Source organism: Pyrus communis, chromosome 10, assembly GCF_041283825.1.
Source record: "Pyrus communis isolate YQ-2024b chromosome 10, ASM4128382v1, whole genome shotgun sequence".
NCBI classification, from domain to species: Eukaryota; Viridiplantae; Streptophyta; class Magnoliopsida; order Rosales; family Rosaceae; genus Pyrus; species Pyrus communis.
This window is the reverse complement of record NC_142574.1, coordinates 2,169,906-2,181,929: the sequence shown is the minus strand read 5'-3', so window position 1 is coordinate 2,181,929 and position 12,024 is coordinate 2,169,906.

The following is a 12,024-nucleotide window of genomic DNA, read 5'->3' as shown; positions in this document are numbered from 1 at the left end:
TGAGTGAAAAATCAAAAGAAGGGGACGAAGCACCCTATAGAGTTTTGAGCTCCCATTGTCCCACATCGGGAAACAACAATTTGTCAAAGGCCTTTATAAAGGTCAAGTCCTTTTTATTAGTGATTAGGTGTTGGACCATTTGGAATGAGGATTGAGGCTTGGGCCACTAATTGTGTGGATCAGGCTTGATGATTATACTATAATATGAATATAAATTAATATTAATTAATCAAGACAAGGGCCTTGGGGCACTTGGGGCCAAGGAATTAAAATTAATCTGATTCATTAGTTTTAATTTCGAATTAAATTTTTAATTAAATTAATTTAAAATGTTTTGATTAATAGACACAACTCTTTGGAAAGAGTTGTATAGCTTCAGATACATCCAAAAGGTGTTTAAAGAGGTATGAAAGAGCCTATATAACTGAAGTCCTCAGTTCCACAAAAAATCAACTTTTCTTCCTCCTTGTCTTCCGTACAAAATTTTCAGAGAGTAAACACAAAAAGCAATTCGTTAGAGTTCTACAATCCAGTGCGGGTTGTAGAATTAGGTAGTTGTATCCTGCTTGAGCAGACGTTATAGAACCATAAGCATAAGAGTGGGACGGAAATACTGTTCGAAAGACATAACTTTTGTGCTAGCCTCTACCTTCAATTCATTCAAGTTAGTATCATTTTATTTTTTTGTAATTATTGTGTAATTGCATTCTGTATTGCAAGTATTTTTGAATAATAAAGTATAAATATTTTGGTTCTGTATTTCTGTTATTTTGTTTCTAAATTGTTCTCCAACTATCTTCGAACAATATGGAACAATCAGGAACTAAACCTCATTCTAAGAAGCCTGAGAAATTTAAGGGTGAAGACTTCAAAAGATGGCAGCAGAAGATGTTGTTTTATTTGACAACATTGAGTTTGGCTAAAGTTTTGCCCGAGACAGTGCCTACTGCAGATGGAGGAAATATTTTTTCTGCAGAAGCTTTGACGACCATAGATGCCTGAAATCATAATGATTTCCTCTGCAGAAACTATATTCTCAATGCATTAGATGATTCGTTGTATGATGTCTATGTGGGCAAAATAGCCAAGGAACTTTGGGAATCACTTGAGAAAAATATATAAAACCGAGGATGCTGGTTCAAAGAAATTGTCGTGGGCAAATTTTTGGACTACAAAATGGTGGATTCCAAGTCCGTTGTCTCTCAAACTGAAGATCTCCAGAAAATCATCCATGACATTCATGTTGAAGGGATGGTGATCAATGAGTCTTTCCAAGTGACGTCCTTTCTAGAAAAACTACCACCTTCTTGGAAAGAGTTCAAGAATTATCTCAGACACAAACGTAAGGAGATAACCCTTAAGGATCTTCTTGTAAGGCTAAGAATTGAGGAAGATAACATAAAAAAATGAGAAGAGCCTAGTTTCGAGTATGGAAGCCAAGGCTAATGTTGTTGAAGGAAGTTCATCAACGCAAAGACCTAAATTCCAGAAACTAAAAAGGAAAAACACTTTGTCCCTGGTACGAAAGGCAAAGACTTCAAGAAAATCAAGGGAAGTTGCTGGGTTTGTGGAAAACAAGGCCATAGAGCTCAAGAATGTCGCCATCGAAGGGATCAAGGTCCTGGAAATCAAGGCAACAACAACCGCGCGAACCTGATTGAAAACAATGTGGATGCTTTGGCTGCAATGATTTATGAAGTCAACATTGTATCTAACCATGCTGATTGGTGGATAGATACTGGTGTGACTCGCCATGTATGTGGTGACAGAAATATGTTCTCCACATACCAGAAAATCAAGGAGAACGAGCAACTGTTTATGGGAAATGCATCTGCATCTATTGTGGCTGGAATAGGAAAATGTGTTCTGAAATTCACTTCTGGAAAGGAATTAACCCTCCTTGACGTCCTGCATGTCCCCGATATAAGGAAGAATCTTGTTTCTGGTGCTATCCTTAGTAACAAGGGATTCAAACTAGTTTTTGAGTCTAATAAGTTTGTACTAACTAAATGGGGAATGTTTGTAGGGAAGGGTTACCTTGCTGATGGATTATTCAAACTAAATGTACTTGCTAATACTATGAATGAAATAAATAATGTTTTTGTTTATATTGTTGATTCGTCTAATTTATGGCACTCTAGATTAGGACATGTAAATTTTCGTTCTTTTTTTTAGAATGCATAATTTAGGTTTGCTACCCAAAATTGATTATCTAGATAATGTTAAATGTGAGACTTGTACAGAATCGAAATTTGCAAGTCAAAGCTTTAAATCAGTGCATGAAAAATCCAATGATTTATTACATTTAATTCATAGTGACTTGTGTGATTTTAGATTATATCCAACTCGTGGTGGAAAGAACTATTATGTAACATTTATAGATGATTTCAGTAAATATTGTTATGTTTATTTACTTCATGGTAAAGATGATACCTTGGATATGTTCAAGACATAGAACGCAGAAGTTGAGAATCAACTTAACAAGAAGATTAAAGTCTTAAGGTCCGATAAGGGAGGAGAATATGAGTCCCATCCATTTGCTGAATTTTGTGCCACACATGGCATAATTCATCAAACAATAGCCCCTTATACACCGCAACAAAACGGTGTTGCCGAACGGAAAAATAAGACTTTTAAAGACATGATCAATTCTATGTTGAATAGCTCTGGGCTTCCACACAATTTGTGGGGTGAAGCTTTACTTACTGCAAATAAAATTTTGAATCGAATTCCACCTAAAACGAGAAAGGAGTCACCATATGAATTATGGAAAGGAAGAACCCCAACATTTAAATTGCTTAAAGTGTGGGGTTGCCTGGCAAAAGTACAAGTCCCATTGCCAAAGAGAACAAAATTAGGGCCTAAAACTATAGATTGTGTTTTTATTGGTTTTGCATCTAATAGTTCAGCTTATAGATTCTTAGTTTTTCATTCCGAAGTAAGTGATATATATGTCAATACTATTATAGAATCTATAAATGCAATATTTTTTGAGGATATATTTCCATACAAAATAGGCAAGTCTAATTTATTGAGAAAGAGATTACATGATGATGGTTCATCCTCGTCTAGAGTTCAAGAAGAAGAAGAACTTGAACCTAGAAGGAGTAAAAGGACAAAAATTTGAAAAGACTTTGGGCCTGATTTTGTGACCTTATTAACCAATACATAACCTCAATCATTCAAGGAGGCCATGTCCACTCCTGAAGCTCCATTTTGGAAGGATGCAGTTAATGGTGAGATAGATTCAATTATGCAAGATCATACATGGGAATTAGTCGATTTGCCTCCTGGCAATATGCCAATTGGGTACAAATGGATCTTTAAGAATAAATTAAAACCTGATGGTACAATTGACAAATATAAGGCTTGTTTGGTAGCTAAATGATACCGTCAAAAACATGGTTTGGATTTCTTTGATACATACTCGCCTGTAACAAGAATTACGTCAATAAGACTGTTGATTGCTATAGTTGCACTCCATAACATGGAAATACATCAAATGGATGTAAAGACTGCGTTCTTAAATGGAGACTTAGATGAGGAAATATATATGGAACAACCCGAGGGGTTTGTGGTTAAAGGTCAAGAACACAAAGTTTGAAAACTTGTGAAATCACTATATGGGCTTAAACAAGCTCCAAAGCAATGGCATGAAAAATTTGACCATATTATGATCACACACGGTTTTAAGATAAATGAGTGTGATAAGTGTGTCTACACAAAAACTCAAAATAATGCTTGCGTTATGTTGTGTTTATATGTAGATGATATGCTTATAATGGGAACTAACAAAGAGATAATAAATTGGACCAAGAAGATATTGAAATCAAGTTTCGATATGAAAGATCTTGGATTAGTTGATGTGATTCTTGGTGTAAAAATAAAAAGAAACCAAGAAGGATATATTCTTACACAGTCCAATTATGTAGAAGCTACAATTAGAAAGTATAGTCATTTGGAAAGTGAAGATGCAATTACTCATTTTGATGCCAATAGCAAACTAAAGAAGAATAGAGGAGATGCTATATCTCAACGTGAATACTCACAAGTTATTGGAAGCCTTATGTACATAATGAAATGTACAAGGCCTGATATAGCATACTCAATGAGCAGACTGAGTAGATATACATGCAATCCTGGGCATGATCATTGGGAAGCTTTAATTCGAGTATTAAGATACTTAAAGCATACAATGAATTATGGATTGCATTATACAAGGTATCCTCCTGTGCTTAAAGGATTTACTGATGCGAATTAGATATCGGATAATACTGATACGAAATCCACAAGTGGATATGTATTTACTTTAGAAGAAGCAGCAATATCTTGGAAATCTTCCAAACAAACATGCATGGCCCGATCAACTATGGAATCGGAATTTATCGCTTTCGATATGTCTGGAGGAGAAGCTGAGTGGCTAAGAGATTTTTTGGAAGATGTTCCCATATGGCCTAAACTTGTAACGACAATATGTATACACTGTGATAGTTTAGTTGCACAATATCGAGCTAAAAATAGTGTATACAATAGGAAGTCTAGACAAATTAGATGAAGGCATAATACTATAAAGCAATGGCTTTCTAGTGGTGTAATTTCTATTGATTATGTTAAGTCAAAAGATAATATTGCGGATCTGCTTTAACACACCCCGACTCGGAATGTCCACTAGGACTCCGAATCGAGCTGTGCTGGCTGACACCTGAAAGGTGAGGAAGCCATAAAGTGTGATAATGTATAAAATGTGAATAAATTTGAACCTAAAAGTGCCTATAAACACAAGTACGTGGTGAGCAGTTTTTGACCCATTTCACACGTAATACAGAGCATAAGAAAAGTACAATGAGGTAAGATAATAATTATACCATCACAAGGAGCCACTTGAACTAAGGAGTGTCACCAGTCCTCGTCGATATGAAAGTTTGCTATTAGAACTTGAGGGGTGCAAAAGTAGAAAGTGTGAGTGAGCAACACAAAGATTTTCAAAATCATTTCAATTATCAAAGGTAGTAACCTCTCGCCGTAAAGCCTGTATAGTTTCCAGAAAATCATACTATGTATAAGTATGAAATCAAAAGTATACTAACAGTAAATCTATAAGTATACCACAACTCAACATCTCAATAGCACTATAATTAATCATATGCTTAATAACCCATACTAACATGCAAGTCGGAGTCACCTATGGTGACCTGTATGACTGCACCCATCTCTCATCATTCAATGCTAGTACATAAGTCGGAGTCATCTATAGTGACCTGTACGACTCATCCATATCTCATCAATCAATGCTAGCATAAGTAAGAGGCACCTATGGTGACCTGTACGACTCATTCATATCTCATCAGTCAATATCCAAGTAATATGTCAGCCGAATCCACCTCTTGTGGCATGTACGGTTGAACCCATAGCTTATCACATATCCCTGCACACGAGTCGGAACCACCTTTAGTGGTCTGTACGACATGACTGGGTGTACGCTGAAGTGCTACGATCACGTAAAGATTGTGCGAATAATCGCGGGTCACCAACGAGTTGGAACCATCTGCAGTGGTTTGTACGACATGACTATGCACCTACCTTGGATCCAAGGTGAATGTAAGGTGCGAGAGGTGAACATCACGTGAATGACTGTGCCCTGGCCACAAGTGGGAGCACTAACACTGGGGTGCAGGTTTATGAGCTCTAACTGCATCTATTATAACATGTACGACTCCTAGGCAACCTGTACGATAGAGTCATAGTTGCCTATTATTACAACCTGTACGACAAGGTCGGAGTTGCCTAAAGTATAAATATAGTTATGCCATAACTCGATCATTTCAAGTAACACCATAAACTTACCTGAACTTACCTGTGCGTCATGCGTTCCTCTTACCACTTCAAAGCATTCATAGTAATTGCTTACAGGTAGTATACATATGGATATGCCAAGATGCAATCTAATACTCAACTATGTCATAACATTAACCAATATATATAATAAAAAAACATGGCGAAATATGCATAGTCTGTAATACCCCATTCCTAAACTATTTATTTCGGGAATAATTATCGAGAACAAGTCCAACTAAATATTAGTTTAATTAACCATCATTATTTACGATTCTTTACTTCAATCTCTCAATTCCTCACACATTGATTTATGGCCAACATTTAACCACCAAAATCATAAGTTTAAATCTCATCTGATGAGATATGGATGAGTCATACAGGTCACTATAGGTGATTCTGACTTATGCGCTAGCATTGATTGATGAGATATGAATGAGTCGTACAGGTCACCATAGGCGACTCCGACTTATGTGCTAGCATTGATTGATGAGATATGGATGAGTCGTACAGGTCATTATAGATGACTCTAACTTATGTACTAGCATTGAATGATGAGATATGGGTGCAGTCGTACATGTCACCATAGGTGACTCTAACTTGCGTGTTAGTATGGATTATTAAGCATATGATTAATTATATTGCTATTGAGATGTTGAGTCGTGGTAGACTTCTAGATTTACTGTTAGTATACTTTTGATTTCATACTTATACGTAGTATGATTTTCTGAAAACTATACAGGTTTTACGACGAGGGGTTACTACCTTTGATAATTGAAATGATTTTGAAAATCTTTGTGGTGCTCACTCACACTTTCTACTTTTGCACCCATCCAGGTTCTAATAGCAAACTTTCGTATCGACGAGGACTATTGAAACTTCTTAGTTCAGGTGGCTCCTTGTGATGGTATAATTATTATCTTACCTCATTGTACTTTTCTTATGCTCTGTATCATATGTGAAATGAGTTCAAAACCGCTCACCACATACTCGTGTTTATAGGCACTTTTAGGTTTAAATTTATTCACATTTTATATATTATCACACTTTATAACTTCGTCATTTTCCAGGTGTTGGCCAGCACAGCTCAATGAAGATGGAGATGAATATAAGAAAGAAGATAGTCTTTTTCATCAAATGGCGGTTGTGGGTTGCTTGCAAATAACGGTGAGAGAGGGGACAATGAAAAGAAGGAGGAGGCGCGAGGTAAAGGAAAATGAGGGGGAGAAAGATGAGGCGGGGGAGGGGAGGTAGGACAGGGGGTAAGGGAAACAGAGAGAGGCAGGGAAAAGAGACAGCAAAGAAAGATGGGGGAAATGAGGCAGGGCACATGGGTAGTGGCGAGCAGAACGAGGTAATGGAAAAGGAGGGGGAGAAGGAAGAGGCGGGGGTGGTGGGGATGCAAGTCGCGCATCGTGCTGGAGGGGACGAGGTAGACTATAGGGTGTATGTAAAAGATAATTCTCAGATTTATAAGGTGTACATAGCATGTACCCAACATTGCTTGTGTACTACATATATATATATATATATATATATATATATATATATATATGTAGACCAAATAAATGTACGATAGTTTGTCACAAGCCATATGCTAATATGTATATATATATACACGCAGAGAGAGACATTGATTGTTTTTTTTGGAGGGAAAAGACAGAAAATATATTATTTTCAGTATGACTAATACCAAAGTTATACTTGTCCACATAAGAACAAAAAGTGTATAGTAAATTGAAAGCAGTACAATCAGCTCCTATTTATTCATTTCTTATGCTATAATTAATTTTTAGTTGTAAAATTCCTTTAATGTTCCAAAGTACGTTAGATTTTTCTCTAGTTTGATTGTTTCTTTTCCTCTAATTTGTGATGTTATCAACAGCTTATATGCTCTTAAAAGGTATGGTATAAGATCCTACTAAAGCGTTACATTTTTTTTTTCTTGTGATAAGGGGAGACAACTGATGGTAAGTCAATATTATCTACCCCCTTCGAGCCCGGAGAGGTTATTAGGAAATTTCACTTTGCCCGTGGCCACAATCAAACAGATTCACCAACTCGAAGAGACTATGGAGAATGTACATGTGAATGTCAATCAATATGTTCTTATTATACGTTACTATTTTTGTATGTAAATTCAATTTACGACCTTCTCTAATAAAATTAAAGACAAAACATCACTAAACAAATATCATTCACATTATATATTATCAACTATGTGTGCTATTAATTAAAAAAAAAATTTCAAATGTAAGCTTTTGATAACATCAAACTTTTAGGGAAAAAAAAACAATTCAAATTTAATAATTAAGAGAGAAATCAATTTCTTTGTGATCAAAATAATTGACACGACGAAAGTTATAGATAAAGAGATCGCAAACGGCCGTCCTTGGATTAAGTTTCAGAACACTAGAGAATTGAGAGAAGCTCTCAACTTTATTGATAATGGAATGAAAAGATATGATTGAAATAAAACCCCAAAAATAGAGTATAAAGTATCACGAAACTTAATAACAAAAAGAAATAAAACTGGAAAAAAAATACAAGATTAGCCGAAATAGTTCAAATCTGTTTTTGACCTATTAAACTACTCAAAACGCTCGAAATCCATCTTAGGCTGTGGCCAGGCCATAAGCTTAATCCATCTCGCCGTTTCATTTTCGAGAAAGTATCTTAAACAGAAAAATGACATCGAATGGGAAAGTACATTCTACGAAACCTTAATAGCAAACATAAATAAAATGACAAAGTAAAGGAATAGCCAAAATGGTTGAAATATATTTTTGACCCATAAACGACCTCAAATACTAGAAATCCATCATGGGTCGTGGCAATGTGATGAGTTTCTTTGTCTCGTTGTTTCTTTACCAGAAAGATATCTGAAACTGAAAACAGACTCCAAAAACTCTAAAAGTACTTTTCATGTCAAAAATTACTAGTTATGTTAGAATTTGCCAATTTGAGATGCTCTTTAGGGTTTGAATGATAAAATGTATGTCATTTATTCATGTTTCTGATGTGGGACTCATCATTCAACATTTTTCTTCAATTGAGCTCTTGAAATGATTTTTTGATGACCTCTAGTTGTCGACGTATTATGTTTCATTTTAATTTACTATAATTAAAACAACTCGCATCTCCTTGGACCAATTCTACTTTAGACTAGTTGTTAATTTCATCGCTACATAGTTAATGAATAGTAACTTGAATAAAAAAAACCTCAGAAAGCAGCTGCCTTTTACTTCAGTATAATTATATTTTGCTATGCAAGCATCAATAGTGAATTACTTAGTATTGAAGAAAAGGGTAAAGAAAAAGAGTAAAAAAAAAAAGGCAAAAGCTAGTAACCAATAATTGTTGCAAAGAAATTGTAATAGTATTTTATTTGACGGAGGGGACTAATGGAATGGCCTGTTAGGCTTTAGGTTTCTTTTGAGCAACTCAACCAAATGAAATGCAATACAAATACAATGCAGTTGTCCAAATTGTCCCACTCTTTTTGCAGAGTAGGTGCATGCGCAAACCAGTAGGCAAGCTTTGGTACGACATAAATGTTATTCTTCTGTGATCGAAAAATTACAGATTTGAGTAATGAAAATAGCCTATTTGCAAAGAAAGAGCACGCATTCGTACAATAGACGTTCCCCTCCCCTTCCCCTTCCCGTCCCTGTGACCCTCTGGTACTGTTTGGTACGTAGACGGGACGGGACAGAACGGAGGTTCCGTGTATGTTTGACACGTGCATGACGGAATAGGACGGTTGTTCCGTTTTGCGTTTGATACGTGTTGAACGGAAACGGAACCAAAAGATTGAATAACTGCGAAGCCACAGCCGGAGGTGCAGAGATTGCGGGGCTTCCGTCGGCATTGTAAGTGTTCATCACGCTCAACAAACTCTTCGGCGCCTGCAAAAAACAGAAAAACCCAAATCCCAAATCAGACAAATAAGAAATCTTTCAGACCAATTTCGAACAAATCGTTAGGAAAAACCAAGTGGGTACCTCTCAAATTGGCGATTTGGCGATGAGGGATGAAGCTTCTGTTTTGAAAAGAGAGCGGGTTACCAAGTAGTTGTTGTCGCAGAGGTATCGATCGACGATGAAGGCGATTTGGACGGAGGTGACCATTCTTTTCCCCAAATTCTCAGATTTCTTGCCTTTGGATGACTTCCCCATTTTCTAAATATTAAGAGATGTCATGGAAAACTGGGCTTGGATGGAAGCGAGGAGGAAAACAAAGGAGATAGAGACGTTGAGATATGAGGAAAGAGACAATGGGAGAGGGGCATTTTTGTCTTAAAATGTTATAATTTTTTGTTCCACGGATGTAGAACGAGTCGTTCCAGGGGGTGAGGCGGAACGAAAATTCACCCAAAACTCGTCCCGTGGACCAACACGTTCCACCCGTTTTAGGCACACCAAACATGGGACGGAATGCCTCATCCCACTCCGTTCCATCCTGTCCCACGTATCAAACAGTACCTCAGGTATCGTTTGGTATGCAGACGGGACGGGACGGAACGGAACGGAACGGAGTGGGAGCAAAGATGCCCTCGGATGGAAACAAGGAGGAAGAAGAAGGAGACAGAGAGGTTATAATTTTGTGTTCCACGGATGTGGAACGAGTCGTTCCAGGGGGGTGAGGTGGAACGAAAATTCACCCAAAACTCGTCTCGTGGAACAGCTTGTTCCACCCGTTTTAGGCGCACCAAACGTGGGACGGAACGCCTTGTCCCACTCTATTCCGTCCCGTCCCACGTACCAAACGGTACCTCATAAAACGAAAAACCTTATTGGCCAGGGATCACCTTTTCGTGCACGAGCAAAACAACACAGGCTTGGGATGGTTTGCACTTCAAGGGAAACAATCCTATTGGGGGATGGACAAAGTTACTTATTGCTTCTTGTTTTAATGGCTAATGACTATGTATCTTTCAATTATGCTCGTCCCAAACCCCCCCTCCCTTGGTGTTTATTCTATTTGTGTGAGTCATCAATTGGCATTCTTCCATGCTGCATTTCGAAGTCATTTTATTTTGGGTATTTACTTGATCATCTCCCAAACAATCCATGTTAAATCAGATGATTATAAAATACATAACGAGTCACCAATCAAATGATAAGATGTTGTTTCATTTTAGTTTTAGTGGCGTGCTATGCACACACTCATTTTTACTTCATACACACCCTCTTAATTTGCGGTCGTTGAATCAACTGAATTAATAAAGATTAAATGCCAGAAATTAACAAATGATGTATGAGAAGTAAAAAGATGTGTGTGGATAACACACTCTTATTTTTATTGACAAAATCAACACTTAACCGCTTGACGTTTCAATCGTCACAAGTATATAAATATGAACAAACATACGGAGGGAAAAGCATATTCGTAAACGTTTTTTAGCAACGCTTGGTGAAAATAGTTATAAGTAATTAGATTATTGACACTGATTTCCTAAAGGTATAATATGTTAGAATATTATGCAACTCAGATTATTTCCAACTTAACCTAGTCAATTAAACTTGGTTACTTGTGAAACAACAATTTGACTTTGGGTTTGACAATTAATCCTACTAACCCTAGCTAAAGCTGGATTAGTAATAATTAACCTTGCAAATAGCACCCAGATTTTGACTGCTAAAATCTCCAACACATAGCTTTGCAAATTGCAAGTATATTTTAATTCTTTGCATCGGATTCTTAATACTTTTCATCTGTTGTTGGTGGCTATCATTAGCAATCAAAACACGTGTCAAATACCATTGGCTATTCGTGGCAGCCCCTTATTTTTTATCTTTTTTTTATTCTTTTTGTCTTTAAGTTTTTGTTTTTTTGATTTTGCATCTCAGTTATTCTTAATTCTCGTTTAGTATTTGGGAGTTAGGTCTATCCTTTGCCGCAAATCTCTTGCCTTCACATCAATTCTCTCTTTGTTGTTGAATTCCTTACGATGGATTCCTTCTTTCTCAACTCTCCGAGTCATATCTCGGCGGGCTGCAATTTTTTTGTAACTATGTCTAATTGGTCAATTGAAGATGTGCATGATGGTGCCTCAATCTTCGCATGACCACATTCTCAGGGTCTTTTGACACGTTTCTTCTGTTGGCTTTTTGGTTTTGGCGTTCTCGACTACGGCTGCTGTTTGGATTTTGCAGATTACTGTTGTTACGGTATTTTGCACCCTTTTTC